Consider the following 22,088-nt stretch of genomic DNA (forward strand, 5'->3'; position numbering starts at 1 on the left):
GAAAATCCTAATAGTGTGGGGTTCAGAGAGCTTCTAGGTTGGTGAACACATCCACGTGCCAGGAGGGTGAAGCTCCTCAACTCCATGGGGATAGAAACTCCCATGCTTGGGACTCTCCCAGACTTTGCCTTATGTATCTCTTCATTTGGCTCTTCCTCTGTATCATATCCTTTAATATCCTTTAATATCTCTTCATTTGGCTGTTCCTCTTTATCATATCCTTTAATAAATGGTAAACATAAGTGTTGCCCTGAGTTCTGAGAGCTATTCTAGCAAGTAATTGAATCCAAGGGGGAGAAGGTCATGGGAATCACTGATCTGTTGTCACGTTGGACAGAAGTTGTGGGTAACCTGGGGACCAACTACTTGTGAGTGGCATCTGAAGTCTTGTGGGACTGAGCCCTTCACCTGTGGGATCAATGCCATCTCCAGGTAGATAGTGTTAGAATTGAGTTAAATTGTAGACACCCATCTGGTGTTGTGGAGAATTGCTTGGTGTGGGGAATAACCCCACACACCTGGTGTCAGAAGTGTTGTGAGTGTGGTAGTCATGTGAGAGCAGAGGAGAGACTCACAGGAGTGGTGTGGGTTTTCTATACAAGGGCAAAAGGGGCTTTACATGTGTGACTAAGTTAAGGATCTTGAGATGAGAAGATTATCATGGGTTACCAAGGTGGGCCCTAAATGTAATCACAAGTGGTCCTTGTAAGAAGCAGGCACAGGGACATTTGACTACAGAGAAGAAGGAAATGTGAAGGAAAATGCTACATTTCTGGCTTTGCAGGTGGAGGAAGGGACTACAAACCAAGGATGCAGCTCTGGAAGCTGGAAAAGGCAAGGAAACAGAGCCTCCAAAGGCAGTGCTGCCCACTGGCACCTTGATTTGGGGCCAGAGAAACTGATTTCAGACATCTGACCTCCAGAACTGTGAGAGAGTTATTCTGTATTTTTAGCCATCAACTTTGTGGTAATTTGTTATAGCAGCCATAGGTAACTAATATAGTGTTGTTCTGATCTTTATCATTACTGTTGTGTGCGTGCGTGCGTGCGTGTATGTGTTTTGTCTCATTTTATCAATTCCTAAGAGAGGACGGTTAAGCTCGCTCCAACCATGATTGTGAATTTTTCAACTTCTCCCTTCAGTTCTCAGTTTTTGTTTCATGAGCTTGGAACCTCTATTGTTAGATACATACATAATTAGGATGCTTGTATCTTCCTGATGAATTGTCTCTTTTATCATTATAAAACGCCCTTCATCTCTGGTGATACAGTAATATAGTTCAGGGGTCAGCCATGTCTTTGGGGGGAATTTACATGCAGATTTGGGAGGCGGCTCTCCCCTCTGTGGCTCCTTCTTTCCAGGATGGCCTCCCCCGATTTCTAGTTACTCTGCCAGCCTCAAACTCCATGCTCTGGTACCTAACTTTGTGTCTTAGGATACATTTGACTGTGTCTGTGACTGACTGTGGCTTCCTACTTGACTTTTAGTCACACCAAGCTATTACAGATTGGTCAGTGCCTCCAGGGGAAAGTCACAGAAAAGAAGGATTTACATAGTGCACCCTCCCTCCTCAAGAGTCAAATACCCTCCAGTTTCTGCCTGCTTTCTTTGCTCTCCAGTGTCTTAAAATAATGTATTTTTAAAATATTTTGTCTAGAGTTTATAACTGTTGTCTGTAAGAGGATTAGACTAATATAAGCTACTCTGTCATTGTTGAAACCAGAAACCCCCTTAATTACACCACAATTTTTAAGAACTTCTAGAGTCCAAAAAAAAAATTTTTTTTTAATGCAAACAGCTACCTTGGGAAATGAGGAAGAAAGAAGTTAAGCAGCTGGCTTGGAACCACTCCTCTTCCAATTAGTGGGGGACATTCCCAGGGAAAGAAAGACCAATGACCTGGTCTAATCTCCTTGTAAATATACTGACAACTGGATATTTTCTAGGAGGAGAGTGCTTATAAACTAAATTCTTTCAGCATGATGTCTCTGGTTTAGAATTGCTTATCATAAACAGACCTAGACTCTGGATTTATGACTGGAAAGGGTAATATTATAGTTGTACAACTACTGGGTATAAAATAGAGATGACCTAAATTTAGATGACCTAAATGCCACTCCTCCCCCCCACCCCCACTGTGTGAGGTGCCCTGCAAACCTCATTAGAGACTTGATATATTATTCTGAGCCAGGGAGCACATGTCCAAGCAGGAAGGACAGAACCGGGAACCACCGGGGATGTCTCAGACTTCCCCCTGCTTTGCAGGTGCCTCTTGATTATTATATTCATAAATTTGATACTGGCAAGATCTCTGCCTCAGGTCAGTCCAGTTTCATCTGATCCTTTGTGTTAGCTCAGAAAATATTCATAGCAAATATTTGAATGGGGCCAATATCCTTATTACAAAAGCTCATATAAATTATTAAGAAACGCATCGAGAAACCAAAAGATACATACACATAAGACTCAATAGGCAATTCACAAAAGAAAAAACGTAAACAAATATAGAAAAAGATTCATACTTCCTAGCAATCAATGTAATTTATAACAACATGGAGTTGTTCTTGTATTTTTTTAATCTTGAAAAATTAGCAAAGATGACACAAACAGATGGAGAGATATACCATGTTCTTGGATTGGAAGAATCAACATTGTGAAAATGACTATACTACCCAAAGCAATCTACAGATTCAATGTAATCCCTATCAAATTACCAATGGCATTTTTTACAGAACTAGAACAAAAAAAATCTTAAAATCTGTATGGAGACACAAAAGACCCCGAATAGCCAAAGCAATCTTGAGGGGAAAAAAAGGAGCTGGAGGAATCAGACTCCCAGACTTCTGACTATACTACAAAGCTACAGTAATCAAGACAATATGGTCCTGGCATAAAAACAGAAACATAGATCAATGGAACAGGATAGAAAACCCAGAGATAAACCCAGGCACTTTTGGTCAACTAATCTATGACAAAGGAGGCAAGGATATACAATGGAGAAAAGACAGTCTCTTCAATAAGTGGTGCTGGGAAAACTGGGCAGCTACATGTAAAAGAATGAAGTTAGAACACTCTCTAACACCATACACAAAAATAAAATCAAAATGGATTAAAGACCTAAATGTAAGACCAGACACTATAAAACTCTTAGAGGAAAACACAGGAAGAACACTCTTTGACATAAATCACAGCAAGATCCTTTTTGCCCACATACTAGAGAAATGGAAATAAAAACAAAAATAAACAAATGGGACCTAATGAAACTTAAAAGCTTTTGCACAGCAAAGGAAACTATAAACAAAACAAAAAGACAACCTTCAGAATGGGAGAAAATATTTGCAAATGAATCAGTGGACAAAGGATTAATCTCCAAAATATATAAACAGTTCATGCAGCTCAATATTTAAAAAAAAAAAAACCCAATCAAAAAATAGGCAGAAGGAGGAGCTTCAAGATGGCAGAAGAGTAAGACGTGGAGATCATCTTCCTCCCCACAAATACATCAGAAATACATCTACATGTGGAACAACTCCTACAGAACACTTACTGAATGCTGGCAGAAGACCTCAGACCTCCCAAAAGGCAAGAAACTCCCCACGTACCTGTGTAGGGCAAAAGAAAAAAGAAAAATCAGAGACAAAATAATAGGGACGGGACCTGCACCAGTGGGAGGGAGCTGTGAAGGAGGAAAGGTTTCCACACACTAGGAAGCCCCTTCGCGGGCGGAGACTGTGGGTGGCAGAGCGAGGAAGCTTCGGAGCCACGGAGGAGAGCACAGCAACGGGGGTGCAGAGGGCAAAGCGGAGAGATTCCCGCACAGAGGATCGGTGCCGACCAGCACTCACCAGCCCGAGAGGCTTGTCTGCTCACCTGCCGGGGTGGGTGGGGGCTGGGAGCTGAGGCTCAGGCTTCGGAGGTCAGACCCCAGGGAGAGGACTGGGGTTGGCTGCGTGAACACAGCCTGAAGGGGGCTAGTGTGCCATGGCTAGCTGGGAGGGAGTACAGGAAAAGGTCTGGAACTGTTGAAGAGGAAAGAGACTTTTCCTTGCCTCTTTGTTTCCTGGTGCGCGAGGAGAGGGGATTAAAAGCACCACTTAAAGGAGCTCCAGAGACGGGCGCGAGCCGCAGCTATCACCGCGGACCCCAGAGATGGGCATGGGACGCTAAGGCTGCTGCTGCCTCCACCAAGAAGCCTGTGTGCAAGCCCAGGTCACTCTCCACACCTCCCCTTCCGGGAGCCTGTGCAGCCCGCCACTGCCAGAGTCCCGTGATCCAGGGACAGCTTCCCCGGGAGAACACGTGACGTGTCTCAGGCTGGTGCAATGTTACGAGGGCCTCTGTTGCGCAGGCTCACCCTGCACTCCGTACCCCTCCTTCCCCCACCCCCAGCCTGAGTGAGCCAGAGCCCCCGAATTAGCTGCTCCTTTAACCCCGTCCTGTCTGAGACAAGAACAGACACCCTCAGGTGACCTACACGCAGAGGCGGGTCCAAATCCAAAGCTGAACCCCAGGAGCTGTGCGAACAAAGAAGAGAAAGGGAAATCTCTCCCAGCAGCCTCAGGAGCAGCGGATTAAATTTCCACAGTCAACTTGATGTACCCTGCATCTGTGGAACACCTGAATAGACAACGAATCGTCCCAAATTGAGGAGGTGGACTTTGGGAGCAACGATATATATATATTTTTCCCTTTTTCTCTTTTTCTGAGTGTGTATACGTATGCTTCTGTGTGTGATTTTGTCTGTATAGCTTTGCTTTTACCATTTGTCCTAGCGTTCTGCCTGTCCATTTTGTTTTGTTTTGTTTTTAGAATAGTTTTTGGTGCTTGTTATCATTGGTGGATTTGTTTTTTGGTTTGGCTATTCTCTCCTTTCTTTCTTTCTTTTTTTAAAAATTAATTAAAAATTTTTTAAATAATTATTTTGTTTTTTATTTTAATAACTTTTTTTAAAAAATCTTTTTCTTTCTTTTTTTCTTTTTTTCTTCCTTTATTCTGAGCCGTGGGGATGACAGGCTCTTGGTGCTCCAGCCAGGCATCAGGGCTGTGCCTCTGAGGTGGGAGAGCCAAGTTCAGGACATTGGTCCACCAGAGACCTCCCAGCTCCACGTAATATCAAACTGCGAGAATCTCCCAGAGATCTCCATCTCAACGCCAAGACCCAGCTCCACTCAACGACCAGCAAGCTACAGTGCTGGACACCCCATGCCAAACAACTAGCAAGACAGGAACACAACCCCACCCATTAGCAGAGAGGCTGCCTAAAATCATAATAAGGTCACAGACACCCAAAAACACACCACCAGATGTGGACCTGCCCACCAGAAAGACAAGATCCAGCCTCATGCACCAGAACACAGGCACTAGTCCCCTCCACCAGGAAGCCTACACAACCCACTGAACCAACCTTAGCCACTGGGGACAGACACCAAAAACAACGGGAACTACGAACCTGCAGCCTGCGAAAAGGAGACCCCAAATACAGTAAGTTAAGCAAAATGAGAAGACAGAGAAACACACAGCAGATGAAGGAGCAAGGCAAAAACCCACCAGACCAAACAAATGAAGAAGAAATAGGCAGTCTACCTGAAAAGGAATGATCCAAAATCTTGGAAATAGAATACAGAAAATACAAGAAACGTTTAACAAGGACCTAGAAGAACTAAAGAGCAAACAAACAATGATGAACAACACAATAAATGAAGTTAAAAGTTCTCTAGAAGGAATCAGTAGCAGAATAACTGAGGCAGAAGAACGGATAAGTGACCTGCAAGATAAAATAGTGGAAATAACTACTGCAGAGCAGAATAAAGAAAAAAGAATGAAAAGAATTGAGGACAGTCTCAGAGACCTCTGGGACAACATTAAACACAACAACATTTGAATTATAGGGGTCCCACGAAGAGAAAAAGAAAAGGTCTGAGAAAATATTTGAAGAGATTATAGTTGAAAACTTCCCTAATATGGGAAAGGAAATAGTTAATCAAGTCTAGGAAGCACAAAGAGTCCCATACAGGATAAATCAAGGAGAAACACGCCAAGACACATATTAACCAAACTATCAAAAATTAAATACAAAAAAAATATTAAAAGCAGCAAGGGAAAAACAACAAATAACACACAAGGGAATCCCCATAAGGTTAACAGCTGATCTCTCAGCAGAAATTCTGCAAGCCAGAAGGGAGTGGCAGGACATATTTAAGGTGATGAAGGAGAAAAACCTACAACCAAGATTACTCTATGCAGCAAGGATCTCATTCAGATTTGACGGAGAAATTAAAAGCTTTACAGACAAACAAAAGCTAAGAAAATTCAGCACCACCAAACCAGCTTTACAGCAAATGCTAAAGGAACTTCTCTAGGCAGGAAACACAAGATAAGGAAAAGACTTACAATAACAAACCCAAAACAATTAAGAAAATGGTAATAGGAACATATATATCGATAATTACCTTAAATGTAAATGGATGAAATGCTCCAACCAAAAGACACAGACTGGCTGAATGGATACAAAAACAAGACCCGTATATATGCTGTCTACAAGAGACCCACTTCAGACCTAGGGACACATACAGACTGAAAGTGAAGGGATGGAAAAAGATATTCCATGCAAATGGAAATCAAAAGAAAGCTGGAGTAGCAATTCTCACATCAGACAAAATAGACTTTAAAACAAAGACTATTACAAGAGACAAAGAAGGACACTACATAATGATCAAGGGCAAACCAAGAAGAAGGTAAAAGAATTGTAAATATTTATGCACCCAACATAGGAGCACCTCAACACATAAGGCAAATACTAACAGCCATAAAAGGGGAAATAGATAGTAACACAATCATAGTAGGGGACTTTAACACCCCACTTTCACCAATGGACAGATCATCCAAAATGAAAATAAATAAGGAAATACAAGCTTTAAATGATACATTAAACAAGATGGACTTAATTGATATTTATAGGACATTCCATCAAAAACAATGGAATACACTTTCTTCTCAAGTGCTCATGGAACAGTCTCCAGGATAGATCATATCTTGGTCACAAATCAAACCTTGGTAAATTTAAGAAAACTGAAATCATATCAAGTATCTTTTCTGACCACAATGCTATGAGACTAGATATCAGTTACAGGAAAAAATCTGTAAAAAATACAAACACATGGAGGCTAAACAATACACTACTTAATAACCAAGAGATCACTGAAAAAATCAAAGAGGAAATCAAAAAATACCTAGAAACAAATGACAATGAAAACACGACGACCCAAAACCTACGGCATGCAGCAAAAGCAGTTCTAAGAGGGAAGTCTATAGCAGTACAATCCTACCTTAAGAAACAAGAAACACCTCAAATAAACAACCTAACCTAACACCTAAAGCAATTAGAGAAAGAAGAACAAAAAAACCCCAAAGTTAGCAGAAGGAAAGAAATCATAAAGATCAGATCAGAAATAAATGAAAAAGAAATGAAGGAAACAATAGTAAAGATCAATAAAGCTAAAAGCTGGTTCTTTGAGAAGATAAACAAAATTGATAAACCATTAGCCAGACTCATCAAGAAAAAAAGGGAGAAGACTCAAATGAATAGAATTAGAAATGAAAAAGGAGAAGTAACAACTGACACTGCAGAAATACAAAGGATCATGAAAGATTACTACAAGCAACTATATGCCAATAAAATGGACAACCTGGAAGAAATGGACACATTCTTAGAAATGCACAACCTTCGGAGACTGAACCAGGAAGAAATAGGAAATATGAACAGACCAATCACAAGCACTGAAATTGAAACTGTGATTAAAAATCTTCCAACGAACAAAAGCCCAGGACCAGATGGCTTCACAGGCGAATTCTATCAAACATTTAGAGAAGAGCTAACACCTATCTTTCTCAAACTCTTCCAAAATATAGCAGAGGGAGGAACACTCCCAAACTCATTCTACGAGGCCACCATCACCCTGATACCAAAACCGGACAAAGATGTCATAGAAAAAGAAAACCAGACCAATATCACTGGTGAACATAGATGCAAAAATCCTCAACAAACTACTAGCAAACAGAATCCAACAGCACATTAAAAGGATCATACACCATGATCAAGTGGGGTTTATTCCAGGAATGCAAGGATTCTTCAATATATGCAAATCAATCAATGTGATACACCATATTAACAAATTGAAGGAGAAAAACCATATGATCATCTTCACAGATGCAGAGAAAGCTTTTGACAAAATTCAACACACATTTATGATAAAAACCCTCCAGAAAGTAGGCACAGAAGGAACTTACATCAACATAATAAAGGCCATATATGACAAACCCACAGCCAACATCGTCCTCGATGGTGAAAAACTGAAACCACTTCCACTAAGATCAGGAACAAGACAAGGTTGCCCACTCTCACCACTATTATTCAACATAGTTTTGGAAGTTTTAGCCACAGCAATCAGAGAAGAAAAAGAAATAAAAGGAATCCAAATCGGAAAAGAAGAAGTAACGCTGTCACTGTTTGCAGATGACATGATACTATACATAGAGAATCCTAAAGATGCTACCAGAAAACTACTAGAGCTAATCAATGAATTTGGTAAAGTAGCAGGATACAAAATTAATGCATAGAAATCTCTTGCATTCCTATACACTAATGATGAAAAATCTGAAAGTGAAATTAAGAAAACACTCCCATTTACCATTGCTACAAAAAGAATAAAATAACTAGGAATAAACCTACCTAAGGAGACAAAAGACCTGTATGCAGAAAATTATAAGACACTGATGAAAGAAATTAAAGATGATACAAATAGATGGAGAGATATACCATGTTCTTGGATTGGAAGAATCAACATTGTGAAAATGACTATACTACCCAAAGCAATCTACAGATCCAATGCAATCCCTATCAAACTACCACTGGCATTTTTCACAGAACTAGAACAAAAGATTTCACAATTTGTATGGAGACACAAAAGACCCCGAATAGCCAAAGCAATCTTGAGAAAGAAAAACAGAGCTGAAGGAATCAGGCTCCCAGACTTCAGACTATACTACAAAGCTACAGTAATCAAGACAGTATGGTACTGGCACAAAAACAGAAATATAGATCAATGCAACAGGATAGAAAGCCCAGAGATAAACCCACGCACATATGGTCACCTTATCTTTGATAAAGGAGGCAAGAATATACAATGGAGAAAATACAGCCTCTTCAATAAGTGGTGCTGGGAAAAATGGACAGCTACATGTAAAAGAATGAAATTAGAACACTCCCTAACACCATACACAAAAAAAACCCTCAAAATGGATTAAAGACCTAAATGTAAGGCCAGACACTATCAAACTCTTAGAGGAAAACACAGGCAGAACACTCTATGACATAAATCACAGCAAGATCCTTTTGGACCCAGCTCCTAGAGAAATGGAAATAAAAACAAAAATAAACAAATGGGACCTAATGAAACTTAAAAGCTTTTGCACAGCAAAGGAAACCATAAACAAGACGAAAAGACAATGCTCAGAATGGGAGAAAATATTTGCAAATGAAGCAACTGACAAAGGATTAATCTCCAGAATTTACAAGCAGCTCATACAGCTCAATATCAAAAAAACAAACAACCCAATCCAAAAAAGGGCAGAAGACCTAAATAGACATTTCTCCAAAGAAGATATACAGATTGCCAACAAATACATGAAAGAATGCTCAACATCATTAATCATTAGAGAAATGCAAATCAAAACTACAATGTGATATCTCACACTGGTCAGAATGGCCATCATCAAAAAATCTACAAACAATAAATGCTGGAGAGGGTGTGGAGAAAAGGGAACCCTCATACACTGTTGGTGGGAATGTAAATTGATACAGCCACTATGGAGAACAGTATGGAGGTTCCTTAAAAAACTAAAAATACAACTACCATATGACCCAGCAATCCCACTACTGGCCATATACCCAGAGAAAACCATAATTCAAAAAGACACATGAACCCCAATGTTCATTGCAGCTCTATTTACAATAGCCAGGACATGGAAGCAACCTAAGTGTCCATTGACAGATGAATGGATAAAGAAGATGTGGCACATATATACAATGGAATATTACTCAGCCATAAAAAGAAATGAAATTGAGTTATTTGTAGTGAGGTGGATGGACCTAGAGTCTGTCATACAGAGTGAAGTAAGTCAGAAAGAAAAAACAAATACCGTATGCTAACACATATATATTGAATCTTAAAAAAAAAAAAAAAAGGTCATGAAGAACCTAGGGGCAAGACGGGAATAAAGACACAGACCTACTAGAGAATGGACTTGAGGATACGGGGAGGGGGAAGGGTAAGCTGGGACAAAGTGTATATATGGACATATATACACTACCGAATGTAAAATAGATAGCTAGTGGGAAGCAGTTACATAGCACAGGGAGATCAGCTCGGTGCTTTGTGACCAGCTAGAAGGGTGGGATAGGGAGGGTGGGAGGGAGGGAGATGCAAGAGGGAGGAGATATGGGGATATATGTATATGTATAACTAATTCACTTTGTTATAAAGCAGAAATTAACACATCATTGTAAAGCAATTATACTCCAATAAAAATGTTAAAAAAAAAAAAAGGCAGAAGACCTAAATAGACATCTCTCCAAAGAAGACATACAGATGGCCAAGAAGCACATGAAAAGCTGCTCAACATCACTAATTACTAGAGAAATGCAAATCAAAACTACAATGAGGTATCACCTCACACCAGTTAGAATGGGCATCATCTGAAAATCTACAAACAACAAATGCTGGAGAGGGTGTGGAGAAAAGGGAACCCTCTTGCACTTTTGGTGGGAATGTAAACTGATATAGCCACTATGGAGAACAGTATGGAGGTTCCTTAAAAAACTAAAAATAGAATTACCATAAGACCCAGCAATCCCACTACTGGGCATATACCCAGAGAAAACCATAATTCAAAAAGACACATGCACCCCAATGTTCACTGCAGCACCATTTACAATAGCCAGGTCATGGAAGCAACCTACATGCCCATTGACAGACAAATGGATAAAGAAGATGGTACATATATACAATGGAATATTACTCATCCATAAAAAGGAACGAAATTGGGTCATTTGTAGAGATGTGGATGGACCTGAAGACTGTCATACAGAGTGAAGTCAGTCAGAAAGAGAAAAAAAATATTGTATATTAATGTATATATGTGGAATCTAGAAAAATGGTACAGATGAACCGGTTTGCAAGGCAGAAATAGAGACAGAGATATAGAGAACAAACGTATGGACACCAAGGGGGGAAAGTGGGGGGGTGGTGGTGTGATGAATTGGGAGATTGGGATTGACATATATGCACTAATAGGCATAAAATAGATAACTAATAAGAACCTGCTGTATAAAAAAATAAATTCAAAAAAAATTAGCAATTTTATAAAATGGTAATTTCTAAAAATAGCCCGGGTAGAGGGAAGAGACAGTCTCATGCCTTGCTGGAGGGCAGGAAACCTTAATGCAAATCCTTTGAAAAGCAATTTCATAATATTCTTCAAAAGCCCCAATAATTTCATTTATGCAGATTTATCCTAAAGGAAATAATTCTAAATACAAAGAAATCTATGCCCTAAAATTTTTTTAAATTGGAAATAATCTAAAAAGTACAACAGTAAGTGAATGGTTAAACATAGTGTGGTGTATCTATTCACTGGAATATTGTCCCACTATTTCAAATAATGTTTATGAAAACTACATAGTAATACATGAATATAATGCAATGTTAAGGGAAAAAAAGTAGGCTATAAAATGGTTCACATAATGTATTTTTTAAAAAGATTGGAAGGAAATGCACCAAAATGTTATCATTCATCATCATTGGGAGGTGGGACTATTCATTACTCTCTTCTCCTTTTTACTACTTAGAATTTAAAATTTTTCTTTAATGAATATGTATCGCTTTACCATAGAAACAAACATTGTAAAGCCAGAGAAAATGATGAGTGTTGATGAGCATATCACAATCCAACATTACCATATGATTTAGGTGTGGAGGAAAACAAAGTGTAATGAAACTAAATATTGTGCAGACATATGCATGTTAAAAGGTAAGCTGAGGCACATTAACTTTTTTTTTTTTAAGAGTTTGAGTCTACATTGATTTAATTGGGCAGCACCAAACCAAAGGTGATTAGGAGCTCTCACTGACAGGAGCTAGGGGAGGGGTTTTACAGAGAAGAAGCAAAGCAAGGAAATTATTTGATTGGCCACAGCTTAAGCAGTTAGTTGCCTTATTTGGGAAAGCCTAGTTGGCTGTTTGTGGTTGGTGGTTCTTAAGTTTCATTTTCTCTGGTTCAAGTGCATCAACTCTGGCTTAGGTTCTGGTTTGCTTGCGTGGGGCACCAACGCATTAGAGCCAATTCAGTCTAATGGCCTCCTTGTTTGATTACCTTAACATGCATCACACCTTTTCCCTCCACATTCAGTAAAGTAATTCCTCCCTCAGTGGGCATGACTATTGGATAGCTACTACTTTCCTTCCTAAACCAACACGTGTAGAGTGGTACACACAACCAAAGAAAATAAGAAAGTGGTAGCCAGGCTATTAAAAAAAATGTTTGCCGAGTTGTCTACAAAGTATAATTTAATTTCATAAATCTTGTAAGAAAAACGACAAGGTGATATGCACATCCTAGAAATGGTTTAAAGAAACAAACACCAAAATGCTGCGCCCATCCGCTTCATGCCATAGAAATATTGAATGAAGGTGGAGCCCTGAGAGAAAACGGCTTCAATTGGTGGTTCTCCAAGTGCAATCTGCAGACCCCTAGGGTATGTGTGGGCAACATGGTTTTCATACTAATACTAAGATTTTATTATTACTCTTTCTCACTATGTTGACATGTGCACTGATGGAACAAAAGCAATGGCAGGTAAAACTTCTGGTGTCGGAGTGTAGAAGAACTCAGCAGCACCAAACAGTACTGGTAGTCATTACATCAGTCACTGCCACAAATTAGTGACTTTTTAAAAGTGCCAGATTCAACTGAGAATGTACAAAAGAAATCAGTAAAGGTTATCAATTTTATTTAATCTCTACCCTTGATTTATAATCCTTTTAATATTCTGTGTAGTGAAATGGGAAGCAGGCATCAAGCATTTCTGCTACACTCTGAAGTGTCTTGGTTGTCTCTATGAAAAGCACTTATGTGATTACACTTACACGTAAGCTGCACTAGCTGCTTTTTCTAGAGAACATCATTTTTGTCTTGGAAGTATGATGGACAACTGAAAGTTATTCAGACTTGTGTACCTGGCAGACATTTTCTTGAAAATGAACAAAGTGAGCCTGTCATTTCAAGGGAAACAAGTCATAGGAAGATACTGATGGTATGTGTTGCTAATGACAAAATTTGAGCTTTCAAGTGAAAATGAGAATTCTAGAAAACTTGTATCTGCCATAGTGACTTTAATAGCTTCCCAGCACCTAAAGATTTTTCGGATGAGATTGGTGGTGATATTAAAAACTTGTGTTGTTTATATTGTAAAATGAAGTGTGTTAACATTTGGAAGATCTGCATAATTCAGTGAACCAATGTTTTTCTAAATGGTCAATACATGATGTTATAAAATCATGCATGGGTAAAAGAATCCATTAAAGCTCAAGAGAGATCAATGGATTTTAATGTAACAGATATGAAAAGTTCATTGATATCATTTCAGACTCCACTCTGCAACTATAAGAAATTACAATTGTTAAATTTAGCATAGTATCAGAATAATCCACAATGATCTGAGAAGGCTATTGAAACACTCTTATGTTTTCCAACTTTAAATCTATGCAAGGTCAAATTTTCTTCGTATACTTCCGCCAAAGTGGCATATCACAAAAGACTGAATGCAGAAGCAGATGTGAGGATCCAGTTGTCTTCTTATAAGCCAGACATTAAAGAAATATGCAAAAACATTGTATTAGTTTTCTCTTGCTGTTATGAAAAATTACCACAAACTTAGTGGCTTAGTAACACATGCTTATTACCCTACAGTTCTGTAGGGCAAAAGTCCAACACACGTCTTACGGGACTAACAGGTGTTACAGGGCTGTGCTCCTTTTTTGAGGCTCTAATGGAGAATGTGTCTCCTTGCCTTTTCCAACTTGTAGAGGCCACGCTCTTTCCTTGGCTTGAGGTCTCTTTCCTCTATATTCAAAGCCAGCAACACTGCATTTCCCTCTGACTCTTCTTTAGTTGTTGCATCTCCTTCCGACCACAGCCAGGAAAGGTTCTGCACTTTTAAGGATTCGTGCGACTAAGCCCACCTGGACAATCCAGGAAAACTCCCCATCTCAGGGTCCTTAACCCTAGTCACATTTACAAAGTCCCTTTTGCCATTTAAAGTAACATATTCACAGGTTCTAGGGAATAGGGTATAGACTTCTTTGGGGGACATTATTCTACCTACGACAAATGTAAAACAGTGCCACTTTTCTCACTAATTTTTTTGGGTAACATATAGTTATTTTTCATTAAAATGTTATGTTAATATGTCATTGGTTGTTATTACTTTAAAATGAATAAGTTTTTTAAATTTCTCAGTTTTAATTTCTAACATCGTAAATATTGATATAGTCCACATAAACAAAAGCTTTTTGGAGTCCTCAGTTTTAAGCGCATAAAGGAGTAGCAAAACCAAAAAGTTAGAAAATGCCTAGCTTAAATTATTGAAATGGTAAAAGCAGACATCATAGGAACTCCTTTAAAATAACACAAACATCGGGAATTCCCTGGTGGTCCAGTGGTTAGGACTCAGTGCTCTCACTGCCAGGGCCCCAGGTTCAATCCCTGGTTCAGGGAAATAAGACCCCGCAAGCTGCATGGTGCAGCCAAATAATAATAATAATAATAATAATAATAATAATAATAATACAAACATCCTCTGAGGAGAGATGAGCCATCCTAGCTATCATGCAGAGAAAATGATGTAAATGTGAATCATCACGTTAACTGACATAATCTTTCAGACAATTGCTGGCAATTTCTAGACATACTGGCAAGAGCTGTTTCAGGGTGTCCTTCAAGCATCCCTTCTGTCCACAGTGTCACCCATGACTGGCAATACTGCAGATCTGTTGCCAGCAACTGGCCCATGGCTGGGTTTCATTGCTGGCAGACTGGCTCTGTCCTGAAACCCTACTGGTGAGACTATCCAAACATGGTGTATCATGGAAAGTGGCTTTGCATGGCTCAAAGGGGAGGCAAAGAAACTGTTCCAGACTTGAAAACACAACAATCCAAAACCTATGGAACATAGCAAAAGCAGCCTTGAGAGGGAAGTTTATAGCGATACAAGCCTACCTCAGGGAATAAGAAAGATCTCAAATAAACAACCTAAACTTATGCCTTAAAGAACTAGAAAAAAGAACACACAAAGCCCAAAGTTAGCAGAAGGAAAGAAATCGCAAAGATCAGAGCAGAAAGAAATGAAATAGATACTTTAAAAACAAAAGAAAAGATTAATGAAACTAAGAGCTGGTTCTTTGAAAAAACCAATAAAATTGATAAACCTTTAGCCAGACTCACCAAGAAAAACAGATTGAGGACCCAAATCAATAAAATCAGAAATGAAAGAGGAGAAGTTACAACTGACACCACAGAAATGCAAAAACTCATAAGAGATTACTATGAACAATTATATGCTAATAAAATGGACAACCGAGAAGAAATGGATACATTCCTAGAAACATACAATCTCCCAAGACTGAACCAGAAAGAAATAGAAAATATGAACAGACTAATTACCAGTAATGAAATTGAATCAGTAATTAAAAAAAAAAAAAAAACCTCCCGACAAACAAAAGTCCAGGACCAGACTGCTTCACAGATGAATTTTACCAAATATTTAAAGAAGAATTAATACCAAACTATTAATGTCAAACTATTCCAAAAAACTGAAGAGGAAAGAATGTTCCCAAACTCATTTTATGAAGCCAGCATTTACCTGAAAGCAGACAAAGACACCACAAAAAAAGAAAATTACAGGCTAATATCACTGATGAACACAGATGCAAAAGTCCTTAAGGAAATATTAGCAAACCAAATTCAACAATACATTAAAGGGGTCATACATATACCATGATCAAGTGGGATTTATCCCAGGGATGCGAGGATGGTTCATTAACTAAAATCAATCAATGTGATACACCACATTAACAAAATGAAGAATTAAAATCACAGTATCATCTCAATAGATGCAGAAAAAGCTTTTGACAAAATCCCACACCTCTTTATGATAAAAACTCTCAATAAAGCAGTTATAGAGGGAACATACCTCAACATAATAAAGGCTATATATGACAAACTAGCAGCCAACATTATACTCAAGGGTGAAAAGCTGAAAGTGTTTCTCTAAAATCAGAAACAAGACAAGGATGCCCACTCTTACCACTTTTATTCAACATAGTACTGGAAGTCCTAGCCACAGCAATCAGACAAGAAAAAGAAATAAAAGGAATCCAAACTGGAAAGGAAGAAGTAAAACTGTCACGGTTTTCGGATGACATGATACTATATATAGAAAATCCTAAAAACATCAACCAAAAAACTATTAGAACTAAGAAATAAATTTAGTGAAGTTGCAGGATACACAATTAATATACTGAAAGCTGTTGTATTTCTATACACTAACAATGAACTATCAGAAAATAAAATTAACTCATTATTGACTGGGGGATTTTTGCAGAAACTAATGCCTGTGGCCGGTGATTTTTATTTTGGCCAGCTAAAAATCAATTATGTTATTTCACTAACACTTTGCAGGTTTATTATATTCAATAGTTACACCTGACACACCTGTAAAGTCTTTTAATTTTCATGAAATGTTGTCTTCAATCCACTCTTCTGTAGAAGCAAAGGAGCATTCTCCAGCACCATGAGTTTCATTTTCACTTTCCATATCAGAATCAATCACTAAGGTTTTATGTCTTTTTTTGGTCTAATATTCACATCGTCTGAATCAGAACTATATTCTGAAGAACTATCATCTTCTGAGACACTAGTATATATGTCACTCGGACAATCAGAGAAAGTATCTGCATAAAATTCGCCGAAAAATTCTTCTTCACTCAAAATTTTGTGATGCGTCATTTTAGAAAATTTTACATTTATAATATACACAAGGTTGGAACAAAAAACCAACGGAGCAAAATGTGAATGATAATGACAATCATGAGTTCTATAATGAACCCTTGATCAATTTTAAGTTCTAACAACTTTGCACGGTGATGTTAGTTGTATCACTCTCTAAAAATTGATTAATACATCTCTGGTCAATAATGTGTTAAGAAAACAATCCCATCTACAATTGCATCAAAAAGAATAAAATACCCAGGAATAAATCTAACCAAGGAGGTAAAAGACCTATACTTGGAGAACTATAAGACACTGATGAAAGAAACTGAAGATGACAAAGACAAACGGAAAGATATAATATGCTCATGGTTTGGAAGAATTAATATTGTTAAAATGCCCATACTCCCCAAGGCAATCTACAGAGTCCATTCAATCCCTATCAAAGTATCCATGGTATTTTTCACAGAACTAGAACAAATAATTCTAAAATTTGTATGGAAACACAAAAGATCCTGAACAGCCAAAACATTCTTGAGAAAGAAGAACAAAGCTGGAGGTTATCACAATCCCTGATTTCAAACTATGTTATAAAGCTACAGTCATCAAAACAGTATGATACTGGCACACATAGATCAATGGAACAGAATAGAGAACCCAGAAATAAACCCACCCTTATATGTCAATTTATCTATGACAAAGGAGGCAAGAATAAACAGTGGGGGAAAAACAGCCTTGTCAATAAATGGTGTTGGGAAAACTGGACAGCCACTTGCAAAAGAATCAAACTGGACCACTTTCTCACACTATACACAAAAATAAACTCAAAATGGATTAAAGTCTTAAATGTAAGACCTAAATCATAGGTTTTATGAAACCATAAAACTCCTAGAAGAAAACATAGGCAGTAGGCTCTTTGATATTGGTCTTAGCATAGTTTTTTGGATCTGTCTATTCAGGCAAGGGAAACAAAAGCAAAAATAAACAAATAGCACTACATCAAACTAAAAAGCTTTTGCATGGCAAAGGAAACCATCAACAAAATGAAAAGGCTGCCTACTGAATGGGAGAAAGTATTTGCAAATAATACATCTGATAAGGAGTTAATATCCAAAATATACAAATATAATATATCCAAAATATACAACTCAACATCAGAAAAATGAATAACCCAATTAAAAAATGGGCAGAGGGGGCTTCCCTGGTGGCGCAGCGGTTGGGAATCTGCCTGCCAATGCAGGGGACACGGGTTCGAGCCCTGGTCTGGGACGATCCCACATGCCACGGAGCAACTGGGCCCGTGAGCCACAATTACTGAGCCTGCGCGTCTGGAGCCTGTGCTCCACAGCAAGAGAGGCCGCGATAGTGAGAGGCCCGCGCACCGCGATGAAGAGAGGCCCCCGCTTGCCACAACTAGAGAAAGCCCTCGCACAGAAACGAAGACCCAACACAGCAAAAATAAAATATTAAAAAAAAAAAAAAAAAAGCAACCAAGAGTCAGACCTAGAATGGGATTGTAAAGATTAAAAAAAAAAAAAAAAAAAAAAAATGGGCAGAGGAGCTAAATAGACATTTTTCCAAAGAAGATATACAGATGATCAACACACATGAAAAGATGTTCAACATCACTAATCATCAGGGAAATGCCAATCAAAACCACAATGAGATATCACCTCACACCTGTCAGAATGGCTATTATCAAAAAGAGAAGAAATAACAAGTGTTGGCAAGGATGTGGAGAAAAGGGAACCCTTGTGCACTGGTGGTAGCAATGTAAATTGGTGCAGCCACTATGGAAAACAGTATTGAGGTTGCTCAAAAAATAAAAAATTATTTACACTTAGGATGCTTCCCTATCTTGGCTATTGTAAACAATGCTACAATGAACATAGGGGTGGATATATCTTTTCGAAGTAGTGTTTTCATTTTCTTTGGATAAATACCTAGGAGTGGAATTGCTGGACCATATGGTAGTTCTAGTTTTAATTTTTTGAGGAAACTTAAAATCCCCTGCACACCAAAACCTGAAGCAGAGGCCACCCCTTCTGGAACTGAGGTCAGGTTCAGGAAGGCGCTTACTCATCCTTCACAAACCAGCATGTGAAAAGCAGCTGAGAGTGACAATCTCAAAGGAGAACCATGAAGGGAATTAATTCATCAAAGATTACTCAGCCACAGCCCGGCTGATGCACTGACATGGAAACTTCTAAGTGGGCTAAAGAGGGCTGCTGCATCAGGTCAGACAGACTCTAGGTCTACACTTAATTCTGCCCCTCGTTACCCATGTATATTTGGGAAACAGCTTTGTCTTTGTTGACTTCCATTTCCCCATATATAAAAGAGCAATAATAATGTTCCACCCCTCACAGAGTTGTTCTAATAGTTCAAGTTAAGACAAATAAAATGTAAAGCACATATAAATGGGATCCAAGAACTGTCCATTCCCTATTCCTCTTTTTCTTGCCTTAAAAAAGTTGACATGTCAGGAATCCAAGAAATGTATAGGTCCTGCTCTAGAGATGTTCACAGGAAGTGAGGGAGACAAGTGACTTGTCTGCAGTAGATGCTGTGCAAAGGAATGCTAGCAGAGAGAGCTGCATGTAGCTTAGTACAGCCAGTGGAGCAATGGTGTAAGGGGAATAGGGCTGGAACAGTGTTGTGCATTAAGCAAGCTTTGGTTTAGTTTCATGTGAGGGAGTCACAAAATAACAACGGCCTGTTGAACAAGATAAAATTGTTTTTCCCTCCCTGAGACAGAGTAAGGAGGTAAGCAATTCTAAGCTAGTGGCTCCACAATCATCAAAGACAGAGCTCCCTCCATTTTATTGATTCTCCATCCTCATGGTCGTCATGGTCCAAGATGGCTGCTTGAGCTCTGGTTATCACCTCCACGTTCCAGATAGCAAGAAGAATAAGAGTAAGGATGTACCTCTTCTCCTTCCATCCCATTAGCCAGAACTTACTCACACGGCTTCACCTAGAGTGATCTGTGGGACTTCTGAGTGGAGCAGTCCATGAGTAGTGGTCCACATGTCTGGGGCTCTGGGGAGAGGACTAAGTTGGAGATTCATCAACATAGAGGTGGCAGCTTGGGTCATGGGTGGATTCCCCAAGAAGAGTGTGCACAGTGAGAACAGAACTCCAGTGACGCCTGGAAGCAACAATGGGCAGAGGAGGTGAAGTCCACCATGGAGAGAAATAAGGTGAGCACGGCATCAAGGAGAAAATTTTTCAGTCAATAGTGTTCAGTGGTAAAAGTGAAGCTACTTAGGAGTGATGTCATGGAAAATGGCAGACCAGGAGCTCCAAGAATCAGTACCTCCACTTAAGCAACCATTAAGCTGATAAAATCCGACAGAATCAGCTTTTCTGGAACTCTGGAATCTAATTAAAAAAAACTTAGAGCAACCAGGGGAGTGACTCATGAAGAAAGAGGCTGCTATTTCAGTAAGAAATTGTTGCAGCATTTTTGCTTACCCACCCACCATCTCCCATTCCCCAGCCCAGCAGCAGCCAGGGGGACAACAGCCTGAATCCCTGCTGTGGCTTGCTGGTGCCAGGGTGGGCAATACAGACCTTGTTCTCAAAAATGTGGCTGTACATTTTGGCCCAGCTGGCAGTTCCGTGAGGGTGCAGAGGCTGACATTTGCCTCACCCTCCTCAGACTGGAGCAGCTTCCCAGGTGGCGTCTTTTGAAAGGATTTAAAGACATACAGTACCCATAGTTGTCTGGGGCAAGGGGCGGCAGATGGGGTTAAGCAGCAGACAAACCAAAAAGCCTGGAAAGGGGAAGGCTGAGGAGGAAGATACAGGAAGAATAAGGGCTTTGAAGGGCTACTTCTTATATCAGGGAATCCAGACTACAACACACATGTCCAGGGCCAGACACATGCTCAGAAAAGACCTGCGAGGACCCTAGGCTTGCACTTTTGGCTGATCTTCCATGCAAGCAGGAAATAAAAGACTAAGGCAGAGTTGAAGGTGGCCTGGTTAAGTGCAGCAGGAGTACCCAGCTCAGGGCCAATCTACAAAGACCAGGAGACGTTTCTTCTAATTTGGGGTGGTGCGGGGGGAACTCCAGGTATTTAAGGAAATCTGTGTCAAGTCAGTGGCTGAGCAATGAGATAATGGAACAGAGACCTCAGTGACTACACATGATTGGAATATAGTCTGCACGTGGAAGCAACCTAAATGCCCATCGACAGAGGAATGGATAAAGAAGATGTGGTACATATATACAATAGAATATTACTCAGCCATAAAAAAGAATGAAATAATGCCATTTGCAGCAACATGGATGGACCTAGAGATTATCATACTAAGTGAAGTCAGTCAGACACAGAAAGACAAATATCACATGATATCACTTATATGTGGAATTTTAAAAGATGATAAAAATGAGCTTATTTACAAAACAGAAACAGACCCACAGACTTCGAAAACAAACTTATGGTTACCAAAGGGGAAAGGGGATAAATTAGGAGTTTGAGATGAACAGATACACACTACTATATATAAAATAGATAATCAACAAGGACCTACTGTATAGCACAGGGAACTATACTCAATATTCTTTAATAATCTATATGGGAAAAGAATCTGAAAAAGAGTGGATATATGTATATGTATAACTGAATCACTTTGCTGTACACCTGAAACTAACACAACATTGTAAATCAACTATACCCCAATATAAAATAAAAATTAAATTAAAAAAAGGAATACAGTCTGCAAAAATAGTTTGGAAGTGTCACTAAACAAATGGATGATCGTAACCCTTAACAAGCAATAACGGCAAACCTTGCCAAGGGGTACAGAATCTGATTTCCAGAGCTGCCACAATATTCAAATTGTCTAGTTGTCAACAAAAAATTACAAGGTATACAAAGAAAAAGTATGACTCATTCACAGGAAAAAGAATTTGGCAGAAACCATCTCCGAGGAAGCCCAGAAATTGGACTTGTTAAGACAAAGACTTTAAATG

The 22,088-nt window shown here is 39.1% G+C and overlaps 1 long non-coding RNA gene across 1 annotated transcript in view; it reads right to left on the reverse strand.

Moving 5' to 3' along the window:
* The window catches only part of LOC133087764 (uncharacterized), a 52,116-nt gene that overhangs the window by 21,404 nt on the left and 8,624 nt on the right, over positions 1-22,088 (reverse strand). Inside the window, exon 2 of the long non-coding RNA XR_009700444.1 lies at positions 3,549-3,603. This is a non-coding gene — a long non-coding RNA (uncharacterized LOC133087764). The remainder of the gene's footprint in view (positions 1-3,548; positions 3,604-22,088) is intronic.

The sequence above is a fragment of the Eubalaena glacialis genome, chromosome 3 (genome assembly GCF_028564815.1).
Source record: "Eubalaena glacialis isolate mEubGla1 chromosome 3, mEubGla1.1.hap2.+ XY, whole genome shotgun sequence".
Classification (NCBI taxonomy): domain Eukaryota; kingdom Metazoa; phylum Chordata; class Mammalia; order Artiodactyla; family Balaenidae; genus Eubalaena; species Eubalaena glacialis.